Genomic DNA, 17,373 nt, shown 5'->3' with positions numbered 1-17,373 from the left:
GATCAATATAACTTTTAAGAAATCGAAAATTAAATCCCTGTCTGAGGTAACCCACCCTGCCCCAACCCGGGAGTTACTCTCATTTCCTTTTCCCTCATTTTATATTCTAGTATTAATCTCCTCCTACCATCCGAACCTGACCTTCCCTAGTTCAGCCCATCAACAACATCCCAGTTCCTTGTCTAACCTAATATTTTCACTTCTACTTGAAGGAGGCACTCCCTTTCTGCAAATTTTCCCCTCATCTCTTAGATACTCCAAGGTACATTTCTTAGACGCTTCAAGGTACATTCCATTTAGCTAGCTAGCCAGGAAGGGTCCCCTGCTATGTGACAATAACTAAAAATGCTTTCTTCTGATTCTGTTCTATTCGTCATTATCTGCCTCCTGGTCCACCCTCTGACAGTTCCTCATCCCATTTCTCCCCCCACCCCTGTAACCAAGAGGATGTCACTACCCCACCCCACCCCACTGCCTCACACACACACACACACACACACACACACACACACACACACACCTCCAGGCCTCCCCATTCTCTAGGGTCTCAAGACTGCTGGTCTTCCTATGGGGTCACCCTCCTCCTCAGCTTCTTCAAGCCTTTCCCTAATTTAACCACAGGGTTCCCCAACTTCAGACCATTGGTTGGGTGTAAGTATCTGCTTCTGTCTCAGTCAGCTGCTTGTTGGGCCTCTCGGAGGACAGCCATGCTAGGCTCCTGTCTGTAAGCACATCATAGCATCAGTATTATTGTCAGGCCTTGGAGCCCTCCCTTGAGATGGGTCCCAATTTGGGTTGGTCAGTGGTTCTTCTTTCCTTCAATCTCTTCTCCATTTATGTCTCCGCAGTTCGTTTAGGCAGGAACAATTCTGGGTCAGAGTTTTTGACTGTGGGATGGCAACTCCACCCCGCCACTTGATGCCCTGCCTTTCTACTGGAGGTTTCTTTATAGAGGTTAGTAATTTGTTTAATAATAGATGGAACATGCATTATTCCGAAGACCCATGTGCATCTCTACAGCACTTAAGGACTTCCTGTGTTGTGGGTTTTTATGAGTCTCTCAGTTTCTGCATAATGCTTGCCTCTTATGTGTATATAATATCTTAGACATCAATATGTCTTTAAATATTAAATATAATAGTATTATTTATGGAACTGATTTTAATAATAATATTCACAACACAACCATCCAAGCTTCTTTTAAAATTTTTTACTTTATTTTTAAGTGTGTGTGTGTTTGTGTGTGCGCACACACACAGGCACCTGCACATTTGCGTACTTGCTTGGAGAGTTCAGAAAAGGGCATCAGATCCTCTGGAGCTGAAGTTATAGGTGGTTGTTGAGTGGCCTGTTCCCAGTCACAAGAGTGCTGGTAGCTAAACTCAGGTCCTCTGAAAGAACAACATGACTTAGCCACTGACCCATCTCTTCAAACCCTAATTATACTAGCCAAAATTCAAAGAATGAGAGAGAGAGTGAGAGACAGACACAGAGAGACAGAGACACACAGAGAATCAATGATATTTTAGGTGATCTGAATAACATGTGTTGATAAGATAGCAAAACCAAGTTGTCTTTCTACCTATGAATGACAGGCTCTTGCTTCAGCCCTTATTCAGTATAAGTGTATAAAACAGTATGGTGTTTTAAAGCATAAATGTGAACTTGAAGTGGAAAACTCACAGCCTTGAAACATCCATAACAAAGAAGTTCAAAGTCACTGTAATAAAGGTCAGGGGTCAAGCTTCCAGTGTCGTCATGGAGAAAAAGAAGTGCCCCTGAAGACAGAAGAAGCTGAAATTAGCATTGTGTGAAGAAGGTGGGAGGCATGGAAAGCTTTAACTTTTTCTGATCAGCCCAAGGAACTTCCTGAGAAGCCCATATTTCCACCCAATAATCTCAGGAGGATGGGGCTCAGGGTGACAGTTCCCATAAAAATTCAAATTCAAAGCATCAACTTATAGAACTTCAAGTTTACATTATTGTTTGAAAAATAGAGCTCCCCCCCGCCCAAAAAAAGAAAAATAGAGCCCCAAGCTCAGACAGAAATTACTAGGGCACCTTCAGAAGCAAATACAAATGTCCTTGCTTAATCAAGACAGCTCTATAACTAACTCACAGCAGAAATGAATCCCTCACAATATACGAGAATAAATAATTAAAATTTGAGGGGGGTGGGTATGGGGGACTTTTGGGATAGCATTGAAAATGTAAACGAGGAAAATACCTAATAAAAAATAAATTAAAAATAATAATAATAATTAAAATTTGAATTCTATATGTCTTAGTTAGGGTTTTATTGCTGAGAAGAGACACCATGGTCATGGTAACTCTTTTAAAGGAAAACATTTAACTGGGGATAGCTTACAGTTTCAGAGGTCCAGTCTATCATCATCATGGCAGGTATCATGACAGACATGATGCTGGAGGGGCTGAGGGCTCTACTATATCTTGATGTGCAAGCAGCAGCAGGAGAGGTGACACTGGGTGGAGCTCAAGCATAGGAGATTTCAAAGCCTGCCCCCACAGTGACACACTTTCTCCAACAAGGCCACTCCTACTCTAACAAGGCTACACCTCCTAATTAGTGCCACTCCCTATGGGCCAAGTATTCAGTCACAAGAGTCTATGGGGGCCTTACCTAGTCAAACCACCACAAATGCTATGTAAGGGAAACATTTGCCACAAGGCAGACTAAATAGACAAAACAAACAGAGGTATCAGAGCTCCTTAAGTCTGTGTTTTACTAAGCAAACAAAATACCTTGAAAGTGATGACCAAAGAAAATAATCCATAAAATGATTAAAAACATACAAAAAGTAAAACAAACCTTAAATAATAGGACAAAAGGTTAGACCCGGAAATTTTCTTAACAATTTCATAAGACTCAACAAATGTCTAGTGGAGGCATTCATATACAAGAAGAAACATCAAGCAAAGAAATTTAAACTATTTGGGAAAACACACAAATATTAATATGCAAATTCCATATTATAACCAAAAACAAAAAAGAAAGAAAGAAAGAAATTAAGACACTGTAACATGGAGAAAGTCAGTTTAAAAATTCTGTTTCTAGCCAGGTGGTGGCGCATGCCTTTCAGAGGCAGGCAAAGCTCTGAAATCAAAGCAGCCTGGTCTACATAATAAATTCCAGGACAGCCAGGGCTACATGGAAAAACCCTGTCTCAAAAAAATCAAACAAACAAACAAACAAATGTTATGTTTCTACATTTTGTCTCTTGATGAATGCCTATAATTATAAATTTTAGATATGTTATAAGATTCAATTATGTGGGGCTGGACAGATGGCTCAGCAGTTAAGAGCACTGACTGCTCTTCCAGAGGTTCTGAGTTCAAATCTCAGCAACCACATGGTGGCTCACTACCATCCATCATGAGATCTGACGCTCTCTTCTGGTGTGTCAAGACAGCTACAATGTACTTAGATATAATAGTAAATAAATCTTTGTGCCGGAGCAAGCAGAGGTCCTCAATCAATTCTCAGTGACCACATGATGGCTCACAACCATCTGTACAGCTACAGTGTACTCATAGACATAAAATAAATAAATCTTTTTTTAAAAAAAGATTCAATATGCATGTTCATATTCACAAGCAGCCGGTAGTGGTAGCACTTGTCAGCCAGGTCTACAAAGCAAGTTCCAAGACAGCCAGGTCTGATACAGAGAGAAACCATATCTCAGGGAGGAAAAAATATCAAGAATGAATACTTGTGTATTGCTGTGTCATTTAAGAAAATTCCAATTCTGAGGCTGGGCATGAGACACAGGCATTAGTCTCATCTCCTAGGGGACAGACACAAGTGGATTTCTGTGAGTTTCAGACCTAATGGTCTACATAGTGAGTCCTAGCCATGGATTCACAATGAGACCCTGCATCAAAACAAAACAAAAGTGGAATATGGGACTCTGAGCTGAGAATGTAGCTCCCATGTGGAGTAATGCACAAGGCCCTGAAGTGTGCTCTACTATCAGGGTGAGAAAATCAGTTATATGTACACACACACACACACACACACACACACGATATTAGAAGACCTAATGAGTGCTAGCTATGTAGACAGGAAGAAATATAAGAACCAGGTAATCACTAAATATCCATAAGGACTCTTTTGGCTCCATACGTCGTACGTCATTTATTCAAAGCAATTGGATAATATGTATGGCTGGCTAGCACGGTCTCAGTGTTACCAGGCATTCCAGGCTTGTTTCTCATACAGAGATCAAGAATTGGCTCTAGGTGCTTTCTATTTACTGAGCGCTTTTAGCTCAGCCTGGACTCGGGTCTTTTTGTTGTTTTTGTTTTTCGAGACAGGGTTTCTCTGTATAGCCCTGGCTGTCCTGGAACTTACTCTGTAGACCAGGCTGGCCTCGAACTCAGAAATCCGCTTTTCTCTGCCTCCCAAGTGCTGGGATTAAAGGCCTGCGCCACCACTGCCCGGCTTGGACTCGGGTTGTTATAACCACAAGGCTGGCATGGGGAAAGACATGATGCGGAAGGATGGGAGCGGAGACGTATATGAATGCCTCGGGATAGGGAATTCCAGTGATTTTGATTCTTCCGTACCAACTTCTCATTTCCTAAATGCATTCCTAGCCTAACCTGTCTTTCCCTGGCTTTCTGCTCTGTGCTTTGATTGCTTCTGTAAAGAGTGATTTCTGCATCTCTCTTTGGTCTCTGAGTCTCTCTCTCTCTTAGTTGGCTGCACCAAGATGATTTCCTGCTCATCTTGAATTTAAAGACAGAGATGCAGAGCTTGTGAATAAGAAAGCGGGGAGGGGAAGTGGAGGGTTGAAATGGCAGCAAGAGAGAACTGAAAGAAATTAAGAAACGATTTCTTTTTTAAAACCAATGAAGCTTGACCACTTTTCCCTTTGTTTCAAGGATGGACAATCGCTTTCTCATTGACACACCTCACCACATAATCCATTACTAACTGTGTGCGATACTGGATGAACAGGAATTATAAAGTCAAATCCTATCTTTGTGAAGAGAGCATTTCTATTAGCCAAATCTGCCAGAGACGCCAGGAACAGGGAGAAAGAACACTTTGGAGCACAGATTCATGGTTCTTGATATGAGTTTCCTCCACTTAAAAAAAAAAAAGTCACCAATTCTCACCGTTCAAAGACCAGGTCTAGGAGCTAGAGAGACAGCCCAGTGGTTTAGAGCACTTGATGCTACTGTGGAGGTCCTGGATTTGATTTCAGGCACCCATATCTGGTGCCTCTCAACCACCCGTTACTCCGGAGATTCCAGGAGATCTGAGGCTCTCTTCTGGCCTCTGCGGGCACCTATACTTCCGTGGTAAAGACACACACACTCAGGAACATACATAATAAATAAATAGTTTTTAAAAGTTAAATATAGGGGGCTCCCAAGACTGAGCCACCAACAAAAGAGCAAGCCTAGGCTGGACCCAGACACCCCCCCCCACCACCACCACCACGTATGTAGCGGAAGTGGAGCTACGTCTTCATGCGGGTCTCCCTCCCAGCGGCAGGAGCAGGGGCTGTCCCTGAATGTGTTGCCTGCCTGTGGATCCCGTTCCTCTAGCAGGCCTGTCTTGTCTGCCTCAGTGGGAGAGTGACTTGATGAACGGGTTGTGACACCTGAGGGAGGCTCCCCCTTCTCAGAGAATTAGGGGAGGATCTGCGTCAGGGAGTACTGGGAGAAAGAGAGGGGGCTGATATTGGGATGTAAAGTGAATAAGTGAATTATTAATTTTTTAAAGTTAAGTATATATTAAAGTACGGAATATATACTTCAATATATATTAACTTGGTGCTTTTGTACCTAATCATTTTTATAGATCGGAGAAGAGTTATGAAACACCAATTTAAATTGGAAGTTTAAAAATCCTTTCCTGTGATTCTGATTCTTAACTAAATTTAGTCATGAAAAATACCGTTATTAATACATAGAAGAGTGTGGCTTGTTACTTTATATTGTCTTTTTCATGTACTCCATTCTCAAGGGGTGTGCTATAATCACATTTTGAGAAAGTACATTTTTGGCGGTGAGCCTAGCCTGTAGCTGGTCCATTTCTCTAGCCCAGCTTTTAAAATAGAAGGTTGCTGGGCTTGTACTCAGGAGGCAGAGGCAGGACCAATTCTATGAGTTCAAGGCCAGCCTGGTCTATATTGAATGCCGTGGCAGACAGGACTACATAGAGACTCTGTCTCAAAAAAAGAAAAAGGAAAAGGAAATGAAAATAGTATAATTAATGACTTTTCTCCTTGCCTTGACAAATTGTTTGAACTCACTGTCTGGGGTAACAGTCCACCATGGTGGGGAGGACAGGATAAGAGGAGCTGCTGACAGTCAGAGCAACAGGAGCACAAAGCTGCTGGCTCACATGTGGGTGGATCCGGAAACAGAAAACGGGGCGTTATATCGGTGAGTTTAGCTACACTGCTTTGTGCTCCCTGCGGGCCACAGAAAGAGACTTATTTAGCTTATTTTTGAAATGCCTTGGCTAGCTCAAAAGCTGGGCAGTTCTAATCCTCCACCCGGGCTATTGTAGATTTCCCTCCTTTACTCCTGACTCTACACCCTCTAAATCTAAGATCTATCTTTGCCGCCCTGTTCCTTCAGGGCGGCCCCCTAGTCTTTGCTGCTCAAGATGCTTCTGGGCAGCCCTTTTGGGGGCTACATTCTTTCTCGCCTACATTGTGGATGATTTTTCTTCTGCAGCTCTAAATCTGATCCATCTCCCTCTGACATGTGACCATTTCCTCTCCTCCTCTCTCCTGCATCCTTGCAAATCCAAGGGTCCCACCCTGTACTGGTTAGCTTTGTGTCAACTTGACACAAGCTGGAGTTATCACAGAGAAAGGAGCTTCAGTTGAGGAAATGCCTCCATGAAATCCAGCTGTAAGGCATTTTCTCAATTAGTGATCAAGGGGGAAAGGCCCCTTGTGGGTAGGACCATCTCTGGGCTGGTAGTCTTGGTTCTATAAGAGAGCAGGCTGAGCAAGCCAGAGGAAGCAAGCCAGTAAGGGACATCCCTCCATGGCCTCTGCATCAGCTGCTACTTCCTGACCTGCTTGAGTTCCAATCCTGACTTCCTTGGTGATGAACAGCAGTATGGAAGTGTAAGCCGAATAAACTCTTTCCTCCCAAACTTGCTTCTTGGTCATGATGTTTGTGCAGGAATAGAAACCCTGACTAAGACAAATTGGTACCAACATAGTGGGGTATTCCTGTGACAACCTGACCATGTTTTGGGGAGGACTGTGGAAGGACTTTGGAACTTTGGGCTTGAAGATCCATTTGTTGTTAAGAGCTCTGTCAGATGTTGTGTAGGAGCTTGGAAGATAATGCTGAGAACAGTGCAGAAGATGGAGGTCTGGCCTGTGAAATTTCAGAGGGAAAATTGAAGACTCTTTTCAGGGCCATTGCTATTTTGATTGGGAAGATTCTGTGGTTCTGGTTAGCTGGGGCTGAAGAATCAGCTGTGATTAACAAGATACCAGAACTACTAAAGTGAAACTTTTGCATTACTGGGACTATTGATGCTGGTTAGCTGGAGCTAAGAAATTAGCGGTGATTAAGAAGAGACCAGCATCGTTGAGGTGACATCTTCTGGGAAGTGTTTTCTGAAAGCACAAAGAGGCTGTGTTCCAGAGATAGGCAAGGTTGTACTCCTGCTGCAGCAGGACTTGGTAATGTGTAAGCGTTAACCAGGTGGTACTGGTTTTGAAGGCATGAAGGGGTCACGCAGAGCAGTGGAGGCTCCGTACTGTGAGAGGCCATGGAAGGCCATTGGTGAAGGTGCAGCCTCAGTTGCAATTGATGGCCCAGGACTGAAGGGGTCATGCAGTGTTTTGGAGATGCCAGTACCATGAGATGACCACCAAGAGCAGCAGCAGTGGAGTACAGGCATCTGGAGCCTAGAGGACGACACATGTGCTACAAAGGGCATGGCTGGAGAAGTGACCCAAGTCCTTGGAGGAGCCCAGAAGATTGTGAGTTGGATCCCAGACATTGGATGGTTAGAGATTGATTTTTGCTTTTGATTGTGACTGTGCCCTGATATTTTCCCTCTTGAAGGAAGAAACTATTTTAGTGGAGCTCACAGTTAAGAGGCTTTTAATTGTAAAAAGACTTTGGATTTTTAAAGATATTGGACATTTTAAAGGGATTGACTTTTAATATGTAAAGACTGTGGGACTTTTAAAGTTGTTTAGATCTTGGGGATGAATAAGAAATTAAGGGTTGAGGCTTACTAGTGATATGTTCATGTGTCAAGTTGACAAGGGGTCAGTTGTACTGGCTAGTTTTGTGTCAACTTGACACAAGCTGGAGTTATCACAGAGAAAGGAGCTTCAGTTGAGGAAATGCCTCCATGAGATACAACTGTAAGGCATTTTCTCAATTAGTGATCAAGGGGGAAAGGCCCCTTGTGGGTGGGACCATCTCTGGGCTGGTAGTCTTGGTTCTATAAGAGAGCAGGCTGAGCAAGCCAGAGGAAGCAAGCCAGTAAGGGACATCCATCCCTCCATGGCCTCTGCATCAGCTCCTGCTCCCTGACCTGCTTGAGTTCCAGTCCTGACTTCCTTTGGTGATGAACAGCAATATGGAAGTGTAAGCCGAATAAACCCTTTCCTCCCCAATTTGCTTCTTGGTCATGTTTGTGCAGGAATAGAAACCCTGACTAAGACACACCCCATCTCCCTTTGCCCAACCATTGGCTGCTAGTATCTTCATTGATCGATCGAAAACCAATTGGGGACAAGGACCTTCAGCGTTTGGACATGCAGATTCCCGATTAAATCATAGCCCTCGAGCCAATCCCCAACAGGGTGTGCCAGAACTCTTCTGGTTCTCCTTTGTCTCATTTCATTTATTTAGAGATCCTGTCTCGTTGGACCACAGGCAACCCACATTAGGGGTGGCCCGGCCCTCTCTAGAAAAGGCATCACACACAGCCAAAGATGTGTCTCACTGAAGCACAGCTCAAGTTTCTTCCTCCAATCACATTGACATTAAAAACTGACCATTACACATCAATAAAGCTCTGGGAAGTCAAAGGACTCTGTGAGACCATCTGATGCTAAGAGGGATGAAGGCACAGACTTTCACTGTCTATATGTTTTATGAGTGATACCTATGTGTCTCCACCTAGGCCTTAGGGAAGTGGGCTATGTGCACACTTCTGGAGGGAGAGAAAGAGAGAGGGAGAGGGAGAGGGAGAGAGAGAAGATCCTAATTAAAGACAGGAGATTGAAAATCTTCCATAACAGCCATGTTTTGTTTCTTGAAGATCTATACCTTTCACTATATCTTTATATATAGTTTTTATATTTTGGGCTACTTGAGGGTGGATTGTGTATTTTATTCCCTTTTGCCCCTTAAATACTGGTGGTGGGGAAGGCTATTTTCTAAGACCAAAAGTAGTCCTATCAGCCAAGACCAAAACTGCCTGAGATAATTGGGATTGGAGCTGACACCCACACCGTCACAAATTAATCCTATAATATTGTTATTTTACTTATAGATCAGGGCTTGTTAACCTCTAATTAGTCAAAAAGCTTTCAATATACATATCATTTAGACAGTCTGGATAAAGCTGGGTTGCTATTCTTAGGTCATAGTTTTCTATTTTAAAGGAAGTTTTGTTTTGCTGAGGAAATACCAATGCGTTAGATTCCCTTTATCCTGGGTAAAGTATTGTGGCACAGGATTGCCATAGTTTGCCATCTATCACAGGGAACACAGGTAACTCACCAAAAACAGAGGGAGAACCATACGCTTGATCTTCTTCTAGGTGGTGGCGCACGCCTTTAATCCCAGCACTTGGGAGGCAGGCAGATTTCTGAGTTCGAGGCCAGCCTGGTCTACAGAGTGAGTTCCAGGACAGCCAGGGCTATACAGAGAAACCCTGTCACGAAAAACAAAACAAAACAAAACAAACAAAACAAAACAAAACAAACGTCTACAGTGAAGCCAGGCAGTGATAGCCCACTCTTTTAATCCGAACACTTTGTGGGCAGAGGCAGGTAGACTACTGTGAATTTGAGGCCAGTCTGGTCTACTGAATGAGACACGGACACTACTGAATGTAACCTGGACAGCCACGGTTACACAGTGAAACCCTGTATTGGAAAACAGACACATGGGCTGGAGAGATGGCTCAGTGGTTAAGAGCACTAAGAGCTATTCCAGAGGTCCTGAGTTCAAACCCCAGCAACCACATCGTAGCTCACAACCATCTGTAACAAGATCTGACTCCTTCTTCAGGAGTGTCTGAAGACAGCTACAGTGTACTTCTATATTTATTATTATAAATAAATATGAAAAAAAGAAAAAGAAAAACAGAAACAAAAAAGTCTACATTGAAAGTACCAACAAAAAATATTCTCTACGCTGCCTTCAATTGTATTACATTTTAATATAGAGTTAAATAATTTTCTATAGAAAGACATCTTTTTCCACACTGCAATGACCACAACGAAATACTAAATTTGAAACTAATTTAACTCCAAGTATATGGCACACACCCAATTGCATGACCTCTGTACTGTCCAAAGCACATTAAACATTAAGTAAGTTAGGATTTGCATATCTGTAGTTCTAAATTGAACAAACAGAAGAAGCCACGTTGCTTCTCTCTGCCTCTCTGTCTCTCTCCCTCTCTGTCTCTGTCTCTCTCCCCTTCTCCCCCTCTCCTCTTCTCTTTCTCTCTGTCGTCGTCAAAGTTTCTCTGTGTAGCCACAGCTGTCTTGGAACTCACTCTGTAAACAAGGCTGGCCTAGAACTCAGAAATCCCTCTCTTTCTGCCCCCTAAGTTTTGGGATGAAAAGCATGCACCACCACACCCAGCTATGACTGCCATCTTAACTATCCAAGGGAAACAGTTTTGTTTTGCATTCTCTTCAGTTCTCACTGGCCAAATTTCTATTTCAATTCCTCAACTTAGTTTCTAGTTGATTTTGATATTTTTTTTCTATTTATGTAATAGACAAAAATCAGCATACAGGGTATAAAAATAACATTAAAATGCAAATTCAGAGTCCATAGGAAAAAGTTTCTGGGCTGAGAACATTCCTGCTTGAGTTTTCCATGAGAAAAGAATACCATTAAGATTGACTTTTGAGGGATTAGAGAGATGGTTCAGCAACTAAGAGCACTGGTTGCTCTTGCAAGGACCTTCCTTCCACTCAAAACCTACATAACTGCTCTGCAATTCCAGTTCCAGGGGAATCTAATGCCCTCTTCTGGGCCCAGAGCGCACTGCACGGGGATAATGCACAGATACAGGAAGACGAAGCACTAACTAACGCACATAATAAAAAAGGAAGTACATCTTTCTTTTTTAGTTGGCATTTGAAGTACCCTTTGGTTGATACTGATGCACCGCTTGCCTGAGTTGGCCAGTACAGGTGGATCTAATTTTCTTTGTTCAATTATCAACTCGGTAGGCATCGCTTTCCCAGAAACCCAGGCAGCTTTCAGAGGCTGTGGTGGGAAAGAATGGCCCTCGAAATGCTAAAATGGGGAAAACAGCTTGAGAATGTTATGAGGCAGGAGGACTGACGTGAGAGATATTTTCATCTCGGGAGACTCGGTGCCAACTCAGGGCAAAGTTAGGAAAACAAAGCGCGGTCCGCAGGAAAGTAACACTGGATGGAGAAGGTGAGACGGGAACGGAGTCAGAATGGAAAAGTGACTCACACATTGACTCACGCCATTGTCATCTGTCCTCGTGATGACTGTCAACAGACACGGTTCTGTTGGCACACTCTGTCACTGTTCAATCGAAAAGAATCTATGCTGTGAATGGTCACCTTTTTTTTTTTTTTTTTTTTTTGTAGAGAGCCCAGTACAATGTTAGTATAGACCTATGTGGGATAGTGCAAAGAAAGAATTTAATAATTTATAACCTTAGAGCCGGGCGTGGTGGCGCACGCCTTTAATCCCAGCACTTGGGAGGCAGAGGCAGGCGGATTTCTGAGTTCGAGGCCAGCCTGGTCTACAGAGTGAGTTCCAGGACAGTCAGGGCTATACAGAGAAACCCTGTCTCAAAAAACCAAAATAATAATAATAATAATAATTTATATCCTTTATCCTATGAATGTTGGGTTGAGGGTGTAAGGGGATGTGTGTTGATAGAATGATGTTTGTTTTGAAGATATACTTTGTGTGTGTGTGTGTGTGTGTGTGTGTGTGTGTGTGTGTGTGTGCATACATTTGTGTCAGTGTATGTGGGGTGTCTGAGGAGGTCTGAAAAGGACATTGGATCCCTTTCAGCTAGAATTAGAGGCAACTGTGAGCCTCACTAACATGGGTCTTAAAGAAAAGCAAAACAAAACTCAGGTTTTCCGAGAGATCTGTACGCACTCTTAACTGCTGAGCCATCTCTCCAGCCCCTAGACTAGTTTATACTGCTAATAACTTCCTAAAACTGACTTATTGATCTAGGTCACACATAGTGTTTAAAATGTGTGTATTAATCTGTTGCTATTGCTACTCTAACAAAATAGTATAGATTAAGTGCCTTTGAAGTCCAAGATCAACCTCCTGGGTGATTTAATATTTTGTGAGGACTCTTTCTTCTTGTAGGTTGCTGCCTGGGCGGAAGTGAGATGGAGAGCAAGAAATATATTCAGTTTCTAATAAAAACAGAGTCCTCTTTGGTTAGGAACCATTATCTCTCAGTAACTCTATTAGCAGATTTGATCATATTTGGGCTTGGGTCTCCAGTATATGGATTTAATGGCAGCAGAGTTCACAGCACAGCAATGGCCATAGAGCAATGTCCATACATTCTGACCTCAGGATTGCACTTCTACCACTTTTTCCCTTATATGTGGAACAGGCTACGATGGAGACTAAAGGAAGCTACTGGATTGAAGCCCTAAATAAAAGCTTAGATGTATTCGCCTTAGTCCGTATTGATGGCTTTGTCTAAGGTAGAGTCTAGCTGCAAGAAGTAGCTCATGAGAGTTGGGTTTTCGAGACTCCGTCTTATCCGGGTCCTTTCTCTCCTATCTAGTTCTGCTTCCCAGACACCGTGAAATCAGCAGATCAGCTCCACTGTGCCCTCTCTCGCCATGGATCCCAGTCTTACCAGTCCAGAGACAACCATGCACTTCTGAGATCATGAGCTGAAAGAAATCTTCCTTTGAAAAGTTTCAGGTATTTGTCGCAGTCGCCAAAGGGGAATGGGGTGGGGTGGGGGTGGGGGTGCTCACAGAATCGTTAGGAAGATGCCAGGCCTGTTTTAATCCTATGCTTTCCAGTAACATCTGTTGAGAGATTTGTCATTCACTGAGTTTGCAATATGCTTCTGCAGCTCTCTGCTGAGACTGAGAGTCATCGAGTGTCTTAATGATTTATCTTATGCCTGAAAGTGCTTTTTCTGCACTTATATATGCATGCCATGTAGGCACAGAATCCCTTGGAACCAGCGTTAGACTGGCTGTGAGCCACTGTATGGTTCTAGGAACCTACCCCAGGTCATCTGCAAGAGAAATACGTGCTCTTAACCACTGAGCACCTCTCCAGCCCCACGTGTCTATCATTTTGACACTTCGAATTCATGAAGTTCATTTTAATTATGTGTGCCCTTCCCCCAGCCTTGAGTTGGTTATACAAGTCAGCAAACCTGGCCTTGCTACAGTTGCATCTTCCTGTCTGAGCCTTGAGGAGCTGACTGCCTACTAAGCAACTCAATGAAGCTGAAACAAAGGGATGGGTTTTTGGGTTTTGCCTACATAAACGCAGACCTGAAAATTAAAATTTGAGCCTTGATCAGAGAACCTTTGTCCTGGCTCGCTATTTCTCTCATCCACCCATCCTAATTCCATCCCCAGCTCTCCTTCCAGGTGTACCCGGTTCTCCATGGCCACTGGATGGCTACATTTATAAATAAGTCTAGGAACAGTCTTCCCTTTCAGCGTGCAATGGATCATCTAAGGCGAGAGTTGTTCTGGTTACACCTTACCTGTAGGGAGGAAGGGCTCATTTGGCTTACAACTCCCCGTGACTGTCCATCAGTGAGGGAAGTCAAAGCAGAAACTTAAAGACTGACCTGTTCAGCATTCTACAGAGCATTGCCTCCGATCAAGGAACTCATGTCATAGTAAAAGAAGTACAGCCAGAACCTTAAAGATGCCACTCGCCACGTAGCTTTTCAGATTTCTAAAAATCACCTGTTTAGGGGCTGGTGCTACCCACTCTCACGATTCACCATCGAGACAATGAACCATAAATATGCCCACAGGCCAATTTGACCTAGACAATTCCTTAACTGAGGCTCTTCCTAGATAACCCTAGGTCTTGTCAAATTGATAGTTAAAGCTACTCAGATTATGACAGCGTTACTTTTGGATGCTATCACACTGTTCTGGGTTGGGAAGGTTCCTGTAGTTGATGTACCTCATCCTCGGGCTTCACCTGGGAGGTGGCACATGAGTCCTTTCTGCTTTAGGACCTCAGAACTGTAACATCCATCACATTCTCAGAAACAAATTACAGAGAACAGGGCAAAGGACATCAAGGACCCACTGAGATCCAGGCTTACCATCTTACAGTTTGGGAAGCTAAACGAAGATGAGGGTGGAAGGCAAAGTGCTTTGGGTCTTCATCTAGTCTCTCCTTGCTGTTGGTTATTTATTCAACTTTGTATCCTGAAACTCCAGCTGTGATTGTCTTTTGGAAAAGATGAGCTCTGAGAAATAAAATTTAGATTTACAATAATATTCTTTCCACTGGGGCTATAGTAAAGTACTGACTTGAAGTCCTGGGGTTCCACACATCTCTTGCACTACACACAGCAACAGAAATGGATATTTGAATGTTTCAAGAGCTTTTGTTAGAGTTCACATGCTATGACTTTGTCTTTTATACACCTATGCTCAGCCTGCTGACTTGGTCAAGTTTTATACTTACAGGGATGGAGATAGCCTCAATGGAATAACTCAGTCAGTTGTCATCATTGTACAAGACCTCTGCTCATTTATGTTACATGTATTCACTGAACAGATATTATGTGTTCAGGCTCTATCCTATATACTGTATTTAAATACAAAAACTATAGGAATATAATCAAATGTTATGTGTTATAAAATGTGTGAACTTCCTGTAGCTTTGCGAAAGACTTACTGGTGACATAGTTGCACGTGGTACTAGATTCAGTCACTGTATGTGGTATTCTGCAGATGTAGGCAAGATATTTAGACATATCACCTCTTGAATAAAACTATAAACTAGTAACAAAATAAGAGTCTTGCCCAGGAGATTTACAGAGCATCAACAAGGTAAACCAGGTAGCATTATTCCTCTAGGTCAGGCAAAACAGCAGATCAATACACTAAAGGAAATTCAAGCAAGTTACAATCTAATGCACATGAAAGTTTAAAACAGATTGAAGAAAAATGAGACTGGCATAATTCTTTGAGTCTGGCCTATGTATCCACCAGCTGATGTTTTAAAATTATTTTTATGCACGTGTGTGTGTATGTGTGTTTGTGTGTTTGCGCATGTATATGCCCAAGGAGGAGAACCTCTGGTATCATTCTCAGAAACATCATCAGCTTTCTTTCAGACAAGGGCTCTCATTGGCATGAATCTCATTAACTGGCTGTCAAGCCCTGGGCTCCTCCTGTAGCCCCTCCCTCCCCACTGCTGCATTAACAAGTTCACATCACCATGCATGCCATTTTTATGTAGGTGCTGGGGATTGAACTCAGGTCCTTCCGTTTACAAGGCAAGCATTTTTTTTTTACCCACTGAGTTGGTTTCCCAGTCCTTACCAAAACACTTCCGTGTGCTGCAGTAGTGAACTCTCGTGAGAACATGCTGTGGAGATGGCCTCTTTGGTATTTTAAACTTTCAAAACATTGATCAACCCTGTTATCTCAGGAACGAATTAGTAATGTCTGTGTGTAGTTAGGATGGCAATACAGTTTTGTAACATATTTATTTCTGTTCATGCTAACTTAATTATTTCGCTTATTTGCATGCTCTCAGCCATGCCCTCACTAAAGAGGGTTGACAAATCTGTAACTGTTAATGCCCTCAAGCATCTTCCAAAGACAATACATCCCAAGTGTTTCCTTCCTACTTCCTTTCTGATGTTTTGTTTGTTGGTTTGTTTATTTTGCGGTGCTGAAGATTAGCTCTAGAGTCTTTCATGTGCCAGGCAAACAATCTATCCCTGGGAACCTCCAGAAGCTGTCTAACTGTTTTAATGTTTCAAAGTCATTATGTCCCATACATAAATTATCGCCTTCCCGGAAACTGCCTACCATCGATGACTGACAGGATGTCTTTTCAGAGTATTACTTTGCAAACTAGTGATCATATTACCATAATCTGAAGCCATAATAGAGGCTGTGCTGGCGAGGCTTATGCCAACTTGCCATACAAGCTGGAGTCATCTAGAGAAGGGAACCTCAACTGAGAAAAATACTGCCATAAGATGCAGCTGGAAACTTTTTTTCTTAATTAGTGATTGATAGGGGAAGGGCCCTGCCCATTGTAGTGCCATTCCCTGGGCTGGTAGTTCTTGGCTCTATAAGAAAGTAGGCTGCAAGGATGAGCAAGCCAGGAAGCAGGATCTCTCCATGGCCTCTGCATCAGCTCCTGCCTCTAGGTTCTTGCCCTGTTTTAATTCCTTCAATGATGCAGAGCAATATCGAAGCATAAGCCAAATAAATCATTTTTCTCCCCGACTTGATTTTTGGTCATAGTGTTTTGTCACAACACTAGAAGCCCTGACTAAGACAGAGGGAGGGCTGAAGAGATTTCTCAGTGGTTAAGAGCACAGACTGTTTGTCAGAAGACCTGAGTTTTCTTTCCAGAGCTTAAGTTGGATGGATCACAACTCCAACTTCAGACGGTCTTATGCCCTCTTCTGATGTGTGCACTCACCCTACCACCACCACACATGTATATACATAATTACAGTTAAAAACACATCTTAAAAACCAAGCCAAACAAACAGAACCAACATAATACAGGCTAGAAAGATGGCTCCACAGTTAAGAGTACTAGTTAACCAAGGTTCCCAGAACTCACTTGGTGGCTCACAACCGTCTGTAACTCCTGACCCAGGGGATCCAATGCTCTCTTTTGGCCTCTGAGGGCACCAGGCACAGATCTTATACATGCAGGCAAAATACTCATACACATAATATAAAATTAAAGGGAAAATTAAAATAAAACATAACAGAAGGGCTAACTCAACCTACTCTTTAAAACACACACACGTATATTACACACTTTAGATTACAGTACAGCATTTTAGTTTAATGTATTATACATATGACATAGAGATATATGTACATATATGATACTCCATTAAATGAATGGTAGCTTATCCTAATAGGTGCCTACATTAAT

At 42.7% G+C, this 17,373-nt stretch overlaps 1 long non-coding RNA gene across 1 annotated transcript; it reads right to left on the bottom strand.

Moving 5' to 3' along the window:
* Positions 1 to 1,258: 1,258 nt before the first annotated feature.
* On the bottom strand, positions 1,259 to 5,263 carry LOC110304218 (uncharacterized). Its single transcript, XR_002379029.2, has 3 exons — positions 5,143 to 5,263; positions 1,684 to 1,778; positions 1,259 to 1,391 (listed from the first exon to the last, which is right to left on the bottom strand). It is a non-coding gene; the product is annotated as an uncharacterized LOC110304218 (long non-coding RNA).
* Between the last annotated feature and the right edge of the window lie 12,110 nt (positions 5,264 to 17,373).

The sequence above is a fragment of the Mus caroli genome, unplaced genomic scaffold (assembly GCF_978045245.1).
Source record: "Mus caroli unplaced genomic scaffold, Mus_caroli_1 scaffold_13, whole genome shotgun sequence".
NCBI lineage: Eukaryota > Metazoa > Chordata > Mammalia > Rodentia > Muridae > Mus > Mus caroli.
This window is presented reverse-complemented; position numbering and strand designations above follow the sequence as displayed.